Source organism: Hypanus sabinus, chromosome 8 (genome assembly GCF_030144855.1).
Source record: "Hypanus sabinus isolate sHypSab1 chromosome 8, sHypSab1.hap1, whole genome shotgun sequence".
NCBI lineage: Eukaryota > Metazoa > Chordata > Chondrichthyes > Myliobatiformes > Dasyatidae > Hypanus > Hypanus sabinus.
In genome coordinates this window covers 76,574,005-76,593,603 of record NC_082713.1, presented here as the reverse complement: position 1 = coordinate 76,593,603, position 19,599 = coordinate 76,574,005, and positions in this window count along the sequence as shown.

Here is a 19,599-nt window from a genome sequence, read left to right as displayed (position 1 = left end):
TGCTGAACACAGTGCCTTGGTCTCGGGAGACAGGAACGACGAAAAACAGAGCCTTGGTCTCGGGAGACAGGAATGCTGAACACAGAGCCTTGGGAGACAGGAATGCTGAACACAGTGCCTTGGTCTCGGGAGACAGGAACGACGAACACAGAGCCTTGGTCTCGGGAGACAGAAATGCTGAACACAGAGCCTTGGGAGACAGGAATGCGGAGCACAGAGCCTTGGCCTTGGGAGACAGGAACGCTGAACACAGAGCCTTGGTCTCGGGAGCCAGGAATGCTGAACACAGAGCCTTGGTCTCGGGAGACAGGAACGCTGAACACAGAGCCTTGGTCTCGGGAGACAGGAACGCTGAACACAGAGCCTTGGTCTCGGGAGACAGGAACGCTGAACACAGAGCCTTGGTCTCGGGAGACAGGAACGCTGAACACAGAGCCTTGGTCTCGGGAGACAGGAACGCTGAACACAGAGCCTTGGCCTTGGGAGACAGGAATGCTGAACACAGAGCCTTGGTCTCGGTGGACAGGAACGCTGAAAACAGAGCCTTGGTCTTGGGACACAGGAACGACGAACACAGAGCCTTGGTCTCGGGGGACAGGAATGCTGAACACAGAGCCTTGGTCTCGGTAGACAGGAACGACGAACACAGAGCCTTGGTCTCGGGAGACAGGAACGCTGAACACAGAGCCTTGGGAGACAGGAATGCCGAGCACAGAGCCTTGGCCTTGGGAGACAGGAACGCTGAACACAGATCCTTGGTCTCGGGAGACAGGAACGCTGAACACAGAGCCTTGGTCTCGGGAGACAGGAACGCTGAACACATAGCCTTGGTCTCGGGAGTCAGGAACGCTGAACACAGAGCCTTGGTCTCGGGAGACAGGAACGCTGAACACAGAGCCTTGGGAGACTGGAATGCCGAGCTCAGAGCATTGGCCTTGGGAGACAGGAACGCTGAACACAGAGCCTTGGTCTCGGGAGACAGGAATGCTGAACACAGAGCCTTGGGAGACAGGAATGCTGAACACAGTGCCTTGGTCTCGGGAGACAGGAACGACGAACACAGAGCCTTGGTCTCGGGAGACAGAAATGCTGAACACAGAGCCTTGGGAGACAGGAATGCGGAGCACAGAGCCTTGGCCTTGGGAGACAGGAACGCTGAACACAGAGCCTTGGTCTCGGGAGCCAGGAATGCTGAACACAGAGCCTTGGTCTCGGGAGACAGGAACGCTGAACACAGAGCCTTGGTCTCGGGAGACAGGAACGCTGAACACAGAGCCTTGGTCTCGGGAGACAGGAACGCTGAACACAGAGCCTTGGTCTCGGGAGACAGGAACGCTGAACACAGAGCCTTGGTCTCGGGAGACAGGAACGCTGAACACAGAGCCTTGGCCTTGGGAGACAGGAATGCTGAACACAGAGCCTTGGTCTCGGTGGACAGGAACGCTGAAAACAGAGCCTTGGTCTTGGGACACAGGAACGACGAACACAGAGCCTTGGTCTCGGGGGACAGGAATGCTGAACACAGAGCCTTGGTCTCGGTAGACAGGAACGACGAACACAGAGCCTTGGTCTCGGGAGACAGGAACGCTGAACACAGAGCCTTGGGAGACAGGAATGCCGAGCACAGAGCCTTGGCCTTGGGAGACAGGAACGCTGAACACAGATCCTTGGTCTCGGGAGACAGGAACGCTGAACACAGAGCCTTGGTCTCGGGAGACAGGAACGCTGAACACATAGCCTTGGTCTCGGGAGTCAGGAACGCTGAACACAGAGCCTTGGTCTCGGGAGACAGGAACGCTGAACACAGAGCCTTGGGAGACTGGAATGCCGAGCTCAGAGCCTTGGCCTTGGGAGACAGGAACGCTGAACACAGAGCCTTGGTCTCGGGAGACAGGAACGCTGAACACAGAGCCTTGGTCTCAGGAGACAGGAACGCTGAACACAGTGCCTTGGGAGTCAGGAATGCCGAGCACAGAGCCTTGGCCTTGGGAGACAGGAACGCTGAACACAGAGACTTGGTCTCGGGAGACAGGAACGCTGAAGAAAGAGCCTTGGGAGACAGGAATGCCGAGCTCAGACCCTTGGCCTTGGGAGACAGGAACGCTGAACACAGTACCTTGGTCTCGGGAGACAGGAACGCTGAACACAGAGCCTTGGTCTCGGGAGACAGGAATGCCGAGCACAGACCCTTGGCCTTGGGAGACAGGAACGCTGAACACAGAGCGTTGGTCTCGGGAGACAGGAATGCCGAACACAGAGCCTTGGTCTTGGGAGACAGGAATGCCGAGCACAGAGCCTTGGCCTTGGAAGACAGGAACACTGAACACAGAGCCTTGGTCTCGGGAGACAGGAACGCTGAACACAGAGCCTTGGTCTCGGGAGACAGGAACGCTGAACACAGAGCCTTGGTCTCGGGAGACAGGAACGCTGAACACAGAGCCTTGGTCTCGGGAGACAGGAAGGCTGAACCCAGTGCCTTGGTCTCGGGAGACAGGAACGCTGAACACAGAGCCTTGGGAGACAGGAATGCCTAGCTCAGAGCCTTGGCCTTGGGAAACAGGAACGCTGAACACAGAGCTTTGGTCTCGGGAGACAGGAACGCTGAACACAGAGCCTTGGTCTTGGGAGACAGGAATGCCGAGCACAGAGCCTTGGTCTCGGGGGACAGGAACGCTGAACACAGAGCCTTGGTCTTGGGAGACAGGAACGACAAACACAGAGCCTTGGTCTCGGGGGACAGGAATGCTGAACACAGAGCCTTGGTCTCGGGAGACAGGAACGCTGAACACAGATCCTTGGTCTCGGGAGATGGAACGCTGAACACAGAGCCTTGGTCTCGGGAGACAGGAACGCTGAACACAGAGCCTTGGTCTCCGGAGACAGGAACGCTGAACATAGAGCCTTGGGAGACAGGAATGCCGAGCTCAGAGCCTTGGCCTTGGGAGACAGGAACGCTGAACACAGAGCCTTGGACTCGGGAGACAGGAAAGCTGAACACAGAGTCTTGGTCTCAGGAGACAGGAACGCTGAACACAGTGCCTTGGGAGACAGGAATGCCGAGCACAGAGCCTTGGCCTTGGGAGACAGGAACGCTGAACACAGAGACTTGGACTCGGGAGACAGGAACGCTGAACACAGAGCCTTGGGAGACAGGAATGCCGAGCTCAGAGCCTTTGCCTTGGGAGACAGGAACGCTGAACACAGTGCCTTGGTCTCGGGAGACAGGAACGCTGAACACAGAGCCTTGGTCTTGGGAGACAGGAACGCTGAACACAGAGCCTTTGGTCTCGGGAGACAGGAATGCTGAACACAGAGCCTTGGTCTCGGGAGACAGGAACGCTGAACACAGAGCCTTGGGAGACAGGAATGCCGAACACAGAGCCTTGGTCTCGGGAGACAGGAACGACGAACACAGAGCCTTGGTCTCGGGGGCAGGAACGCTGAACACAGAGCCTTGGTCTCGGGAGACAGGAATGCTGAACACAGAGCCTTGGTCTCGGCGGCAGGAACGCTGAACACAGAGCCTTGGTCTCGGGAGACAGGAATGCTGAACACAGAGCCTTGGTCTCGGGAGACAGGAATGCTGAACACAAGAGCCTTGGCCTTGGGAGACAGGAATGCCGAGCACAGAGCCTTGGTCTCGGGAGACAGGAATGCTGAACACAGAGCCTTGGCCTTGGGAGACAGGAATGCCGAGCACAGAGCCTTGATCTCGGGAGACAGGAATGCTGAACACAGAGCCTTGGTCTCGAGAGACAGGAATGCTGAACACAGAGCCTTGGTCTCGGGAGACAGGAAAGCTGAACACAGAGCCTTGGTCTCGGGAGACAGGAACGCTGAACACAGAGCCTTGGCCTTGGGAGACAGGAATTCTGAACACAGAGCCTTGGTCTCGGGGGACAGGAACGCTGAACACAGAGCCTTGGTCTTGTGACACAGGAACGACGAACACAGAGCCTTGGTCTAGGGGGACAGGAATGCTGATCACAGAGCCTTGGTCTCGGGAGACAGGAACGACGAACACAGAGCCTTGGTCTCGGGAGACAGGAACGACGAACACAGTGCCTTGGTCTCGGGAGACAGGAACGACGAACACAGAGTCTTGGTCTCGGGAGACAGGAACGACGAACACAGTGCCTTGGTCTCGGGGGACAGGAATGCTGAACACAGAGCCTTGGTCTCGGGAGACAGGAACGCTGAACACAGAGCCTTGGTCTCGGGAGACAGGAACGACGAACACAGTGCCTTGGTCTCGGGAGACAGGAATGCCGAACACAGTGCCTTGGTCTCGGGAGACAGGAACGACGAACACAGAGCCTTGGTCTCGGGAGACAGGAACGCTGAACGCAGAGCCTTGGTCTCGGGAGACAGGAACGCCGAGCACAGAGCCTTGGTTTCGGGAGACAGGAATGCTGAACACAGAGCCTTGGTCTCGGGAGACAGGAATGCTGAACACAGAGCCTTGGTCTCGGGAGACAGGAACGCTGAACACAGAGCCTTGGTCTCGGGAGCCAGGAATGCTGAACACAGAGCCTTGGTCTCGGGAGACAGGAACGCTGAACACAGAGCCTTGGCCTTGGGAGACAGGAATTCTGAACACTGAGCCTTGGTCTCGGGGGACAGGAACGCTGAACACAGAGCCTTGGTCTTGGGACACAGGAACGACGAACACAGAGCCTTGGTCTCGGGGGACAGGAATGCTGAACACAGAGCCTTGGTCTCGGGAGACAGGAACGACGAACACAGAGCCTTGGTCTCGGGAGACAGGAACGCTGAACACAGAGCCTTGGGAGACAGGAATGCCGAGCACAGAGCCTTGGCCTTGGGAGACAGGAACGCTGAACGCAGAGCCTTGGTCTCGGGAGACAGGAACGCTGAACACAGAGCCTTGGTCTCGGGAGACAGGAACGCTGAACCCAGAGCCTTGGTCTCGGGAGACAGGAACGCTGAACACAGAGCCTTGGGAGACAGGAATGCCTAGCTCAGAGCCTTGGACTTGGGAAACAGGAACGCTGAACACAGAGCTTTGGTCTCGGGAGACAGGAACGCTGAACACAGAGCCTTGGTCTTGGGAGACAGGAATGCCGAGCACAGAGCCTTTGTCTCGGGGGACAGGAATGCTGAACACAGAGCCTTGGTCTCGGGAGACAGGAACGCTGAACACAGATCCTTGGTCTCGGGAGACAGGAATGCTGAACACAGAGCCTTGGTCTCGGGAGACTGGAACGCTGAACACAGATCCTTGGTCTTGGGAGACAGGAATGCCGAGCACAGACCCTTGGCCTTGGGAGACAGGAACGCTGAACGCAGAGCCTTGGTCTCAGGGGCAGGAACGCTGAACACAGAGCCTTGGTCTCGGGAGACAGGAATGCTGAACACAGAGCCTTGGGAGACAGGAATGCCGAGCACAGAGCCTTGGCCTTGGGAGACAGGAATGCCGAGCACAGAGCCTTGATCTCGGGAGACAGGAATGCTGAACACAGAGCCTTGGTCTCGGGAGACAGGAATGCTGAACACAGAGCCTTGGTCTCGGGAGACAGGAATGCTGAACACAGAGATGTGGTCTCGGGAGACAGGAACGCTGAACACAGAGCCTTGGCCTTGGGAGACAGGAATTCTGAACAAAGAGCCTTGGTCTCGGGGGACAGGAACTCTGAACACAGAGCCTTGGTCTTGTGACACAGGAACGACGAACACAGAGCCTTGGTCTCGGGAGACAGGAACGACGAACACAGAGCCTTGGGAGACAGGAATGCCGAACACAGTGCCTTGGTCTCGGGAGACAGGAACGACGAACACAGAGCCTTGGTCTCGGGAGACAGGAATGCTGAACACAGAGCCTTGGGAGACAGGAATGCCGTGCACAGAGCCTTGGCCTTGGGAGACAGGAACGCTGAACGCAGAGCCTTGGTCTCGGGTGACAGGAATGCTGAACACAGAGCCTTGGTCTCGGGGGACAGGAATGCTGAACACAGAGCCTTGGTCTCGGGAGACAGGAACGACGAACACAGAGCCTTGGTCTCGGGAGACAGGAACGCTGAACACAGAGCCTTGGGAGATAGGAATGCCGAGCACAGAGCCTTGGCGTTGGGAGACAGGAACGCTGAACACAGAGCCTTGGTCTCGGGAGACAGGAACGCTGAACACAGAGCCTTGGTCTCGGGAGACAGGAACGCTGAACACAGAGCCTTGGGAGACAGGAATGCCGAGCTCAGAGCCTTGGCCTTGGGAGACAGGAACGCTGAACACAGAGCCTTGGTCTCGGGGGCAGGAACGCTGAACACAGAGCCTTGGGAGACAGGAACGCTGAACACAGAGCCTTGGTCTCGGGAGACAGGAACGCTGAACACAGAGCCTTGGTCTCAGGAGACAGGAACGCTGAACACAGTGCCTTGGGAGACAGGAATGCCGAGCACAGAGCCTTGGCCTTGGGAGACAGGAACGCTGAACACAGAGCCTTGGTCTCGGGAGACAGGAACGCTGAACACAGAGACTTGGTCTCGGGAGACAGGAACGTTGAACACAGAGCCTTGGTCTCGGGAGACAGGAACGCTGAACACAGAGCCTTGGTCTCGGGAGACAGGAACGCTGAACACAGAGCCTTGATCTTGGGAGACAGGAACGCTGAACACAGAGCCTTGGTCTCGGGGGACAGGAATGCTGAACACAGAGCCTTGGTCTCGGGAGACAGGAATGCTGAACACAGAGCCTTGGTCTCGAGAGACAGGAACGACGACACAGAGCCTTGGTCTCGAGAGACAGGAACGACGAACACAGAGCCTTGGTCTCGGGAGACTGGAACTACGAACACAGAGCCTTGGTCTCGGGAGACAGGAACGCTGAACACAGAGCCTTGGTCTCGAGAGACAGGAACGACGACACAGAGCCTTGGCCTTGGGAGACAGGAATGCCGAGCACAGAGCCTTGGTCTCGGGAGACAGGAATGCTGAACACAGAGCCTTGGTCTCGGGAGACAGGAATGCTGAACACAGAGCCTTGGTCTCGGGAGACAGGAACGCTGAACACAGAGCCTTGGTCTCAGGAGACAGGAACGCTGAACACAGAGCCTTGGTCTCGGGAGACAGGAACGCTGAACACAGAGCCTTGATCTTGGGAGACAGGAACGCTGAACACAGAGCCTTGGTCTCGGGGGACAGGAATGCTGAACACAGAGCCTTGGTCTCGGGAGACAGGAATGCTGAACACAGAGCCTTGGGAGACAGGAAGGCCGAGCACAGAGCCTTGGTCTCGGGAGACAGGAACGCTGAGCACAGAGCCTTGGTCTCGAGAGACAGGAACGACGAACACAGAGCCTTGGTCTCGGGAGACTGGAACTACGAACACAGAGCCTTGGTCTCGGGAGACAGGAACGCTGAACACAGAGCCTTGGTCTCGAGAGATAGGAACGACGACACAGAGCCTTGCCCTTGGGAGACAGGAATGCCGAGCACAGAGCCTTGGTCTCGGGAGACAGGAATGCTGAACACAGAGCCTTGGTCTCGGGAGACAGGAATGCTGAACACAGAGCCTTGGTCTCGGGAGACAGGAACGCTGAACACAGAGCCTTGGTCTCGGGAGCCAGGAATGCTGAACACAGAGCCTTGGTCTCGGGAGACAGGAACGCTGAACACAGAGCCTTGGCCTTGGGAGACAGGAATTCTGATCACAGAGCCTTGGTCTCGGGGGACCGGAACGCTGAACACAGAGCCTTGGTCTTGGGACACAGGAACGACGAACACAGAGCCTTGGTCTCGGGGGACAGGAATGCTGAACACAGAGCCTTGGTCTCGGGAGACAGGAACGACGAACACAGAGCCTTGGTCTCGGGGGACCGGAACGCTGAACACAGAGCCTTGGTCTTGGGACACAGGAACGACGAACACAGAGCCTTGGTCTCGGGGGACAGGAATGCTGAACACAGAGCCTTGGTCTCGGGAGACAGGAACGCTGAACACAGAGCCTTGGGAGACAGGAATGCCGAACACAGTGCCTTGGTCTCGGGAGACAGGAACGACGAACACAGAGCCTTGGTCTCGGGAGACAGAAATGCTGAACACAGAGCCTTGGGAGACAGGAATGCGGAGCACAGAGCCTTGGCCTTGGGAGACAGGAACGCTGAACGCAGAGCCTTGGTCTCGGGTGACAGGAATGCTGAACACAGAGCCTTGGCTTTGGGAGACAGGAATGCCGAGCACAGAGCCTTGGTCTCGGGAGACAGGAATGCTGAACACAGAGCCTTGGTCTCGGGAGACAGGAATGCTGAACACAGAGCCTTGGTCTCGGGAGACAGGAACGCTGAACACAGAGCCTTGGTCTCGGGAGCCAGGAATGCTGAACACAGAGCCTTGGTCTCGGGAGACAGGAACGCTGAACACAGAGCCTTGGCCTTGGGAGACAGGAATTCTGAACACACAGCCTTGGTCTCGGTGGACAGGAACGCTGAACACAGAGCCTTGGTCTTGGGACACAGGAACGACGAACACAGAGCCTTGGTCTCGGGGGACAGGAATGCTGAACACAGTGCCTTGGTCTCGGGAGACAGGAACGACGAACACAGAGCCTTGGTCTCGGGAGACAGGAACGCTGAACACAGAGCCTTGGGAGACAGGAATGCCGAACACAGTGCCTTGGTCTCGGGTGACAGGAACGACGAACACAGAGCCTTGGTCTCGGGAGACAGAAATGCTGAACACAGAACCTTGGGAGACAGGAATGCGGAGCACAGAGCCTTGGCCTTGGGAGACAGGAACGCTGAACGCAGAGCCTTGGTCTCGGGTGACAGGAATGCTGAACACAGAGCCTTGGCCTTGGGAGACAGGAATGCCGAGCACAGAGCCTTGGTCTCGGGAGACAGGAATGCTGAACACAGAGCCTTGGTCTCGGGAGACAGGAATGCTGAACACAGAGCCTTGGTCTCGGGAGACAGGAACGCTGAACACAGAGCCTTGATCTCGGGAGCCAGGAATGCTGAACACAGAGATTTGGTCTCGGGAGACAGGAACGCTGAACACAGAGCCTTGGTCTCGGGAGACAGGAACGCTGAACACAGAGCCTTGGTCTCGGGAGACAGGAACGCTGAACACAGAGCCTTGGTCTCGGGAGACAGGAACGCTGAACACAGAGCCTTGGTCTCGGGAGACAGGAACGCTGAACACAGAGCCTTGGCCTTGGGAGACAGGAATGCTGAACACAGAGCCTTGGTCTTGGGACACAGGAACGACGAACACAGAGCCTTGGTCTCGGGGGACAGGAATGCTGAACACAGAGCCTTGGTCTCGGTAGACAGGAACGACGAACACAGAGCCTTGGTCTCGGGAGACAGGAACGCTGAACACAGAGCCTTGGTCTCGAGAGACAGGAACGACGACACAGAGCCTTGGCCTTGGGAGACAGGAATGCCGAGCACAGAGCCTTGGTCTCGGGAGACAGGAATGCTGAACACAGAGCCTTGGTCTCGGGAGACAGGAATGCTGAACACAGAGCCTTGGTCTCGGGAGACAGGAACGCTGAACACAGAGCCTTGGTCTCAGGAGACAGGAACGCTGAACACAGAGCCTTGGTCTCGGGAGACAGGAACGCTGAACACAGAGCCTTGGTCTCGGGGGACAGGAATGCTGAACACAGAGCCTTGGTCTCGGGAGACAGGAATGCTGAACACAGAGCCTTGGGAGACAGGAAGGCCGAGCACAGAGCCTTGGTCTCGGGAGACAGGAACGCTGAGCACAGAGCCTTGGTCTCGAGAGACAGGAACGACGAACACAGAGCCTTGGTCTCGGGAGACTGGAACTACGAACACAGAGCCTTGGTCTCGGGAGACAGGAACGCTGAACACAGAGCCTTGGTCTCGAGAGATAGGAACGACGACACAGAGCCTTGCCCTTGGGAGACAGGAATGCCGAGCACAGAGCCTTGGTCTCGGGAGACAGGAATGCTGAACACAGAGCCTTGGTCTCGGGAGACAGGAATGCTGAACACAGAGCCTTGGTCTCGGGAGACAGGAACGCTGAACACAGAGCCTTGGTCTCGGGAGCCAGGAATGCTGAACACAGAGCCTTGGTCTCGGGAGACAGGAACGCTGAACACAGAGCCTTGGCCTTGGGAGACAGGAATTCTGATCACAGAGCCTTGGTCTCGGGGGACCGGAACGCTGAACACAGAGCCTTGGTCTTGGGACACAGGAACGACGAACACAGAGCCTTGGTCTCGGGGGACAGGAATGCTGAACACAGAGCCTTGGTCTCGGGAGACAGGAACGACGAACACAGAGCCTTGGTCTCGGGGGACCGGAACGCTGAACACAGAGCCTTGGTCTTGGGACACAGGAACGACGAACACAGAGCCTTGGTCTCGGGGGACAGGAATGCTGAACACAGAGCCTTGGTCTCGGGAGACAGGAACGCTGAACACAGAGCCTTGGGAGACAGGAATGCCGAACACAGTGCCTTGGTCTCGGGAGACAGGAACGACGAACACAGAGCCTTGGTCTCGGGAGACAGAAATGCTGAACACAGAGCCTTGGGAGACAGGAATGCGGAGCACAGAGCCTTGGCCTTGGGAGACAGGAACGCTGAACGCAGAGCCTTGGTCTCGGGTGACAGGAATGCTGAACACAGAGCCTTGGCTTTGGGAGACAGGAATGCCGAGCACAGAGCCTTGGTCTCGGGAGACAGGAATGCTGAACACAGAGCCTTGGTCTCGGGAGACAGGAATGCTGAACACAGAGCCTTGGTCTCGGGAGACAGGAACGCTGAACACAGAGCCTTGGTCTCGGGAGCCAGGAATGCTGAACACAGAGCCTTGGTCTCGGGAGACAGGAACGCTGAACACAGAGCCTTGGCCTTGGGAGACAGGAATTCTGAACACACAGCCTTGGTCTCGGTGGACAGGAACGCTGAACACAGAGCCTTGGTCTTGGGACACAGGAACGACGAACACAGAGCCTTGGTCTCGGGGGACAGGAATGCTGAACACAGTGCCTTGGTCTCGGGAGACAGGAACGACGAACACAGAGCCTTGGTCTCGGGAGACAGGAACGCTGAACACAGAGCCTTGGGAGACAGGAATGCCGAACACAGTGCCTTGGTCTCGGGAGACAGGAACGACGAACACAGAGCCTTGGTCTCGGGAGACAGAAATGCTGAACACAGAACCTTGGGAGACAGGAATGCGGAGCACAGAGCCTTGGCCTTGGGAGACAGGAACGCTGAACGCAGAGCCTTGGTCTCGGGTGACAGGAATGCTGAACACAGAGCCTTGGCCTTGGGAGACAGGAATGCCGAGCACAGAGCCTTGGTCTCGGGAGACAGGAACGCTGAACACAGAGCCTTGGTCTCGGGAGACAGGAACGCTGAACACAGAGCCTTGGTCTCGGGAGACAGGAACGCTGAACACAGAGCCTTGGCCTTGGGAGACAGGAATGCTGAACACAGAGCCTTGGTCTTGGGACACAGGAACGACGAACACAGAGCCTTGGTCTCGGGGGACAGGAATGCTGAACACAGAGCCTTGGTCTCGGTAGACAGGAACGACGAACACAGAGCCTTGGTCTCGGGAGACAGGAACGCTGAACACAGAGCCTTGGTCTTGGGACACAGGAACGACGAACACAGAGCCTTGGTCTCGGGGGACAGGAATGCTGAACACAGAGCCTTGGTCTCGGTAGACAGGAACGACGAACACAGAGCCTTGGTCTCGGGAGACAGGAACGCTGAACACAGAGCCTTGGGAGACAGGAATGCCGAGCACAGAGCCTTGGCCTTGGGAGACAGGAACGCTGAACGCAGAGCCTTGGTCTCGGGTGACAGGAATGCTGAACACAGAGCCTTGGCCTTGGGAGACAGGAATGCCGAGCACAGAGCCTTGGTCTCGGGAGACAGGAATGCTGAACACAGAGCCTTGGTCTCGGGAGACAGGAACGCTGAATACAGAGCCTTGGTCTCGGGAGCCAGGAATGCTGAACACAGAGCCTTGGTCTCGGGAGACAGGAACGCTGAAAACAGAGCCTTGGTCTTGGGAGACAGGAATGCTGAACACAGAGCCTTGGTCTCGGGGGACAGGAATGCCGAGCACAGAGCCTTGGTCTCGGGAGACAGGAACGCTGAACACAGAGCCTTGGTCTCGGGAGACAGGAACGCTGAACACAGAGCCTTGGTCTCGGGAGACAGGAACGCTGAACACAGAGCCTTGGCCTTGGGAGACAGGAATGCTGAACACAGAGCCTTGGTCTTGGGACACAGGAACGACGAACACAGAGCCTTGGTCTCGGGGGACAGGAATGCTGAACACAGAGCCTTGGTCTCGGTAGACAGGAACGACGAACACAGAGCCTTGGTCTCGGGAGACAGGAACGCTGAACACAGAGCCTTGGTCTTGGGACACAGGAACGACGAACACAGAGCCTTGGTCTCGGGGGACAGGAATGCTGAACACAGAGCCTTGGTCTCGGTAGACAGGAACGACGAACACAGAGCCTTGGTCTCGGGAGACAGGAACGCTGAACACAGAGCCTTGGGAGACAGGAATGCCGAGCACAGAGCCTTGGCCTTGGGAGACAGGAACGCTGAACGCAGAGCCTTGGTCTCGGGTGACAGGAATGCTGAACACAGAGCCTTGTCCTTGGGAGACAGGAATGCCGAGCACAGAGCCTTGGTCTCGGGAGACAGGAATGCTGAACACAGAGCCTTGGTCTCGGGAGACAGGAACGCTGAATACAGAGCCTTGGTCTCGGGAGCCAGGAATGCTGAACACAGAGCCTTGGTCTCGGGAGACAGGAACGCTGAAAACAGAGCCTTGGTCTTGGGAGACAGGAATGCTGAACACAGAGCCTTGGTCTCGGGGGACAGGAATGCTGAACACAGAGCCTTGGTCTCGGGAGACAGGAACGACGAACACAGAGCCTTGGTCTCGGGAGACAGGAACGCTGAACACAGAGCCTTGGGAGACAGGAATTCCGAGCACAGAGCCTTGGCCTTGGGAGACAGGAACGCTGAACACAGAGCCTTGGTCTCGGGAGACAGGAACGCTGAACACAGAGCCTTGGTCTCGGGAGACAGGAACGCTGAACACAGAGCCTTGGGAGACAGGAATGCCGAGCTCAGAGCCTTGGCCTTGGGAGACAGGAACGCTGAACACAGAGCCTTGGTCTCGGGAGACAGGAACGCTGAACACAGAGCCTTGGTCTCAGGAGACTGGAACGCTGAACACAGAGCCTTGGGAGACAGGAATGCCGAGCTCAGAGCCTTGGCCTTGGGAGACAGGAACTCTGAACACAGAGCCTTGGTCTCGGGAGACAGGAACGCTGAACACAGAGACTTGGTCTCGGGAGACAGGAACGCTGAACACAGAGCCTTGGTCTCGGGAGACAGGAACGCTGAACACAGAGCCTTGGTCTCGGGAGACAGGAACGCTGAACACAGAGCCTTGGTTTCGGGAGACAGGAACGCTGAACACAGAGCCTTGATCTTGGGAGACAGGAACGCTGAACACAGAGCCTTGGTCTCGGGGGACAGGAATGCTGAACACAGAGCCTTGGTCTCGGGAGACAGGAATGCTGAACACAGAGCCTTGGGAGACAGGAAGGCCGAGCACTTAGCCTTGGTCTCGGGAGACAGGAACGCTGAGCACAGAGCCTTGGTCTGGAGAGACAGGAACAACGACACAGAGCCTTGGTCTCGAGAGACAGGAACGACGAACACAGAGCCTTGGTCTCGGGAGACTGGAACTACGAACACAGAGCCTTGGTCTCGGGAGACAGGAACGCTGAACACAGAGCCTTGGTCTCGAGAGACAGGAACGACGACACAGAGCCTTGGCCTTGGGAGACAGGAATGTCGACCACAGAGCCTTGGTCTCGGGAGACAGGAATGCTGAACACAGAGCCTTGGTCTCGGGAGACAGGAACGCTGAACACAGAGCCTTGGTCTCGGGAGACAGGAACGCTGAACACAGAGCCCATGTCTCGTGAGACAGGAACGCTGAACACAGAGCCTTGATCTTGGGAGACAGGAACGCTGAACACAGAGCCGGTCTCGGGGGACAGGAATGCTGAACACAGAGCCTTGGTCTCGGGAGACAGGAATGCTGAACACAGAGCCTTGGGAGACAGGAATGCCGAGCACAGAGCCTTGGTCTCGGGAGACAGGAACGCTGAGCACAGAGCCTTGGTCTCGAGAGACAGGAACGACGACACAGAGCCTTGGTCTCGAGAGACAGGAACGACGAACACAGAGCCTTGGTCTCGGGAGACTTGAACTACGAACACAGAGCCTTGGTCTCGGGAGACAGGAACGTTGAACACAGAGCCTTGGTCTCGAGAGACAGGAACGACGACACAGAGCCTTGCCCTTGGGAGACAGGAATGCCGAGCACAGAGCCTTGGTCTCGGGAGACAGGAATGCTGAACACAGAGCCTTGGTCTCGGGAGACAGGAATGCTGAACACAGAGCCTTGGTCTCGGGAGACAGGAACGCTGAACACAGAGCCTTGGTCTCGGGAGACAGGAATGCTGAACACAGAACCTTGGGAGACAGGAACGCTGAACACAGAGCCTTGGCCTTGGGAGACAGGAATTCTGATCACAGAGCCTTGGTCTCGGGGGACCGGAACGCTGAACACAGAGCCTTGGTCTTGGGACACAGGAACGACGAACACAGAGCCTTGGTCTCGGGGGACAGGAATGCTGAACACAGAGCCTTGGTCTCGGGAGACAGGAACGACGAACACAGAGACTTGGTCTCGGGAGACAGGAACGCTGAACACAGAGCCTTGGTCTCGGGAGACAGGAACGCTGAACACAGAGCCTTGGTCTCGGGAGACAGGAACGCTGAACACAGAGCCTTGATCTTGGGAGACAGGAACGCTGAACACAGAGCCTTGGTCTCGGGGGACAGGAATGCTGAACACAGAGCCTTGGGAGACATGAAGGCCGAGCACAGAGCCTTGGTCTCGGGAGACAGGAACGCTGAGCACAGAGCCTTGGTCTCGAGAGACAGGAACGACGAACACAGAGCCTTGGTCTCGGGAGACAGGAATGCCGAGCACAGAGCCTTGGTCTCGGGAGACTGGAACTACGAACACAGAGCCTTGGTCTCGGGAGACAGGAACGCTGAACACAGAGCCTTGGTCTCGAGAGACAGGAACGACGACACAGAGCCTTGGCCTTGGGAGACAGGAATGCCGAGCACAGAGCCTTGGTCTCGGGAGACAGGAATGCTGAACACAGAGCCTTGGTCTCGGGAGACAGGAATGCTGAACACAGAGCCTTGGTCTCGGGAGACAGGAACGCTGAACACAGAGCCTTGGTCTCGGGAGACAGGAACGCTGAACACAGAGCCTTGGTCTCGGGAGACAGGAACGCTGAACACAGAGCCTTGATCTTGGGAGACAGGAACGCTGAACACAGAGCCTTGGTCTCGGGGGACAGGAATGCTGAACACAGAGCCTTGGTCTCGGGAGACAGGAATGCTGAACACAGAGCCTTGGGAGACAGGAAGGCCGAGCACAGAGCCTTGGTCTCGGGAGACAGGAACGCTGAGCACAGAGCCTTGGTCTCGAGAGACAGGAACGACGACACAGAGCCTTGGTCTCGAGAGACAGGAACGACGAACACAGAGCCTTGGTCTCGGGAGACTTGAACTACGAAAACAGAGCCTTGGTCTCGGGAGACAGGAACGTTGAACACAGAGCCTTGGTCTCGAGAGACAGGAACGACGACACAGAGCCTTGCCCTTGGGAGACAGGAATGCCGAGCACAGAGCCTTGGTCTCGGGAGACAGGAATGCTGAACACAGAGCCTTGGTCTCGGGAGACAGGAATGCTGAACACAGAGCCTTGGTCTCGGGAGCCAGGAATGCTGAACACAGAGCCTTGGCCTTGGGAGACAGGAACACTGAACACAGAGCCTTGGTCTTGGGAGACAGGAATTCTGATCACAGAGCCTTGGTCTCGGGGGACCGGAACGCTGAACACAGAGCCTTGGTCTTGGGACACAGGAACGACGAACACAGAGCCTTGGGAGACAGGAATGCCGAACACAGAGCCTTGGTCTCGGGAGAGAGAAATGCTGAACACAGAGCCTTGGGAGACATGAAGGCCGAGCACAGAGCCTTGGTCTCGGGAGACAGGAACGCTGAGCACAGAGCCTTGGTCTCGAGAGACAGGAACGACGACACAGAGCCTTGGTCTCGGGAGACAGGAACGACGAACACAGAGCCTTGGTCTCGGGAGACAGAAATGCTGAACACAGAGCCTTGGGAGACAGGAATGCGGAGCACAGAGCCTTGGCCTTGGGAGACAGGAACGCTGAACGCAGAGCCTTGGTCTCGGGTGACAGGAATGCTGAACACAGAGCCTTGGCTTTGGGAGACAGGAATGCCGAGCACAGAGCCTTGGTCTCGGGAGACAGGAATGCTGAACACAGAGCCTTGGTCTCGGGAGACAGGAATGCTGAACACAGAGCCTTGGTCTCGGGAGACAGGAACGCTGAACACAGAGCCTTGGTCTCAGGAGACTGGAACGCTGAACACAGAGCCTTGGGAGACAGGAATGCCGAGCTCAGAGCCTTGGCCTTGGGAGACAGGAACGCTGAACACAGAGCCTTGGTCTCGGGAGACAGGAACGCTGAACACAGAGACTTGGTCTCGGGAGACAGGAACGCTGAACACAGAGCCATGGTCTCGGGAGACAGGAACGCTGAACACAGAGCCTTGGTCTCGGGAGACAGGAACGCTGAACACAGAGCCTTGGTTTCGGGAGACAGGAACGCTGCACACAGAGCCTTGATCTTGGGAGACAGGAACGCTGAACACAGAGCCTTGGTCTCGGGGGACAGGAATGCTGAACACAGAGCCTTGGTCTCGGGAGACAGGAATGCTGAACACAGAGCCTTGGGAGACAGGAAGGCCGAGCACTTAGCCTTGGTCTCGGGAGACAGGAACGCTGAGCACAGAGCCTTGGTCTGGAGAGACAGGAACAACGACACAGAGCCTTGGTCTCGAGAGACAGGAACGACGAACACAGAGCCTTGGTCTCGGGAGACTGGAACTACGAATACAGAGCCTTGGTCTCGGGAGACAGGAACGCTGAACACAGAGCCTTGGTCTCGAGAGACAGGAACGACGACACAGAGCCTTGGCCTTGGGAGACAGGAATGTCGAGCACAGAGCCTTGGTCTCGGGAGACAGGAATGCTGAACACAGAGCCTTGGTCTCGGGAGACAGGAACGCTGAACACAGAGCCTTGGTCTCGGGAGACAGGAACGCTGAACACAGAGCCTTGGTCTCGTGAGACAGGAACGCTGAACACAGAGCCTTGAACTTGGGAGACAGGAACGCTGAACACAGAGCCGGTCTCGGGGGACAGGAATGCTGAACACAGAGTCTTGGTCTCGGGAGACAGGAATGCTGAACACAGAGCCTTGGGAGACAGGAATGCCGAGCACAGAGCCTTGGTCTCGGGAGACAGGAACGCTGAGCACAGAGCCTTGGTCTCGAGAGACAGGAACGACGACACAGAGCCTTGGTCTCGAGAGACAGGAACGACGAACACAGAGCCTTGGTCTCGGGAGACTTGAACTACGAACACAGAGCCTTGGTCTCGGGAGACAGGAACGTTGAACACAGAGCCTTGGTCTCGAGAGACAGGAACGACGACACAGAGCCTTGCCCTTGGGAGACAGGAATGCCGAGCACAGAGCTTTGGTCTCGGGAGACAGGAATGCTGAACACAGAGCCTTGGTCTCGGGAGACAGGAATGCTGAACACAGAGCCTTGGTCTCGGGAGACAGGAACGCTGAACACAGAGCCTTGGTCTCGGGAGACAGGAATGCTGAACACAGAACCTTGGGAGACAGGAACGCTGAACACAGAGCCTTGGCCTTGGGAGACAGGAATTCTGATCACAGAGCCTTGGTCTCGGGGGACCGGAACGCTGAACACAGAGCCTTGGTCTTGGGACACAGGAACGACGAACACAGAGCCTTGGTCTCGGGGGACAGGAATGCTGAACACAGAGCCTTGGTCTCGGGAGACAGGAACGACGAACACAGAGACTTGGTCTCGGGAGACAGGAACGCTGAACACAGAGCCTTGGTCTCGGGAGACAGGAACGCTGAACACAGAGCCTTGGTCTCGGGAGACAGGAACGCTGAACACAGAGCCTTGATCTTGGGAGACAGGAACGCTGAACACAGAGCCTTGGTCTCGGGGGACAGGAATGCTGAACACAGAGCCTTGGGAGACATGAAGGCCGAGCACAGAGCCTTGGTCTCGGGAGACAGGAACGCTGAGCACAGAGCCTTGGTCTCGAGAGACAGGAACGACGAACACAGAGCCTTGGTCTCGGGAGACAGGAATGCCGAGCACAGAGCCTTGGTCTCGAGAGACAGGAACGACGAACACAGAGCCTTGGTCTCGGGAGACTGGAACTACGAACACAGAGCCTTGGTCTCGGGAGACAGGAACGCTGAACACAGAGCATTGGTCTCGAGAGACAGGAACGACGACACAGAGCCTTGGCCTTGGGAGACAGGAATGCCGAGCACAGAGCCTTGGTCTCGGGAGACAGGAATGCTGAACACAGAGCCTTGGTCTCGGGAGACAGGAATGCTGAACACAGAGCCTTGGTCTCGGGAGACAGGAACGCTGAACACAGAGCCTTGGTCTCGGGAGACAGGAACGCTGAACACAGAGCCTTGGTCTCGGGAGACAGGAACGCTGAACACAGAGCCTTGATCTTGGGAGACAGGAACGCTGAACACAGAGCCTTGGTCTCGGGGGACAGGAATGCTGAACACAGAGCCTTGGTCTCGGGAGACAGGAATGCTGAACACAGAGCCTTGGGAGACAGGAAGGCCGAGCACAGAGCCTTGGTCTCGGGAGACAGGAACGCTGAGCACAGAGCCTTGGTCTCGAGAGACAGGAACGACGACACAGAGCCTTGGTCTCGAGAGACAGGAACGACGAACACAGAGCCTTGGTCTCGGGAGACTTGAACTACGAACACAGAGCCTTGGTCTCGGGAGACAGGAACGTTGAACACAGAGCCTTGGTCTCGAGAGACAGGAACGACGACACAGAGCCTTGCCCTTGGGAGACAGGAATGCCGAGCACAGAGCCTTGGTCTCGGGAGACAGGAATGCTGAACACAGAGCCTTGGTCTCGGGAGACAGGAATGCTGAACACAGAGCCTTGGTCTCGGGAGCCAGGAATGCTGAACACAGAGCCTTGGCCTTGGGAGACAGGAACACTGAACACAGAGCCTTGGTCTTGGGAGACAGGAATTCTGATCACAGAGCCTTGGTCTCGGGGGACCGGAACGCTGAACACAGAGCCTTGGTCTTGGGACACAGGAACGACGAACACAGAGCCTTGGGAGACAGGAATGCCGAACACAGAGCCTTGGTCTCGGGAGACAGAAATGCTGAACACAGAGCCTTGGGAGACATGAAGGCCGAGCACAGAGCCTTGGTCTCGGGAGACAGGAACGCTGAGCACAGAGCCTTGGTCTCGAGAGACAGGAACGACGACACAGAGCCTTGGTCTCGGGAGACAGGAACGACGAACACAGAGCCTTGGTCTCGGGAGACAGAAATGCTGAACACAG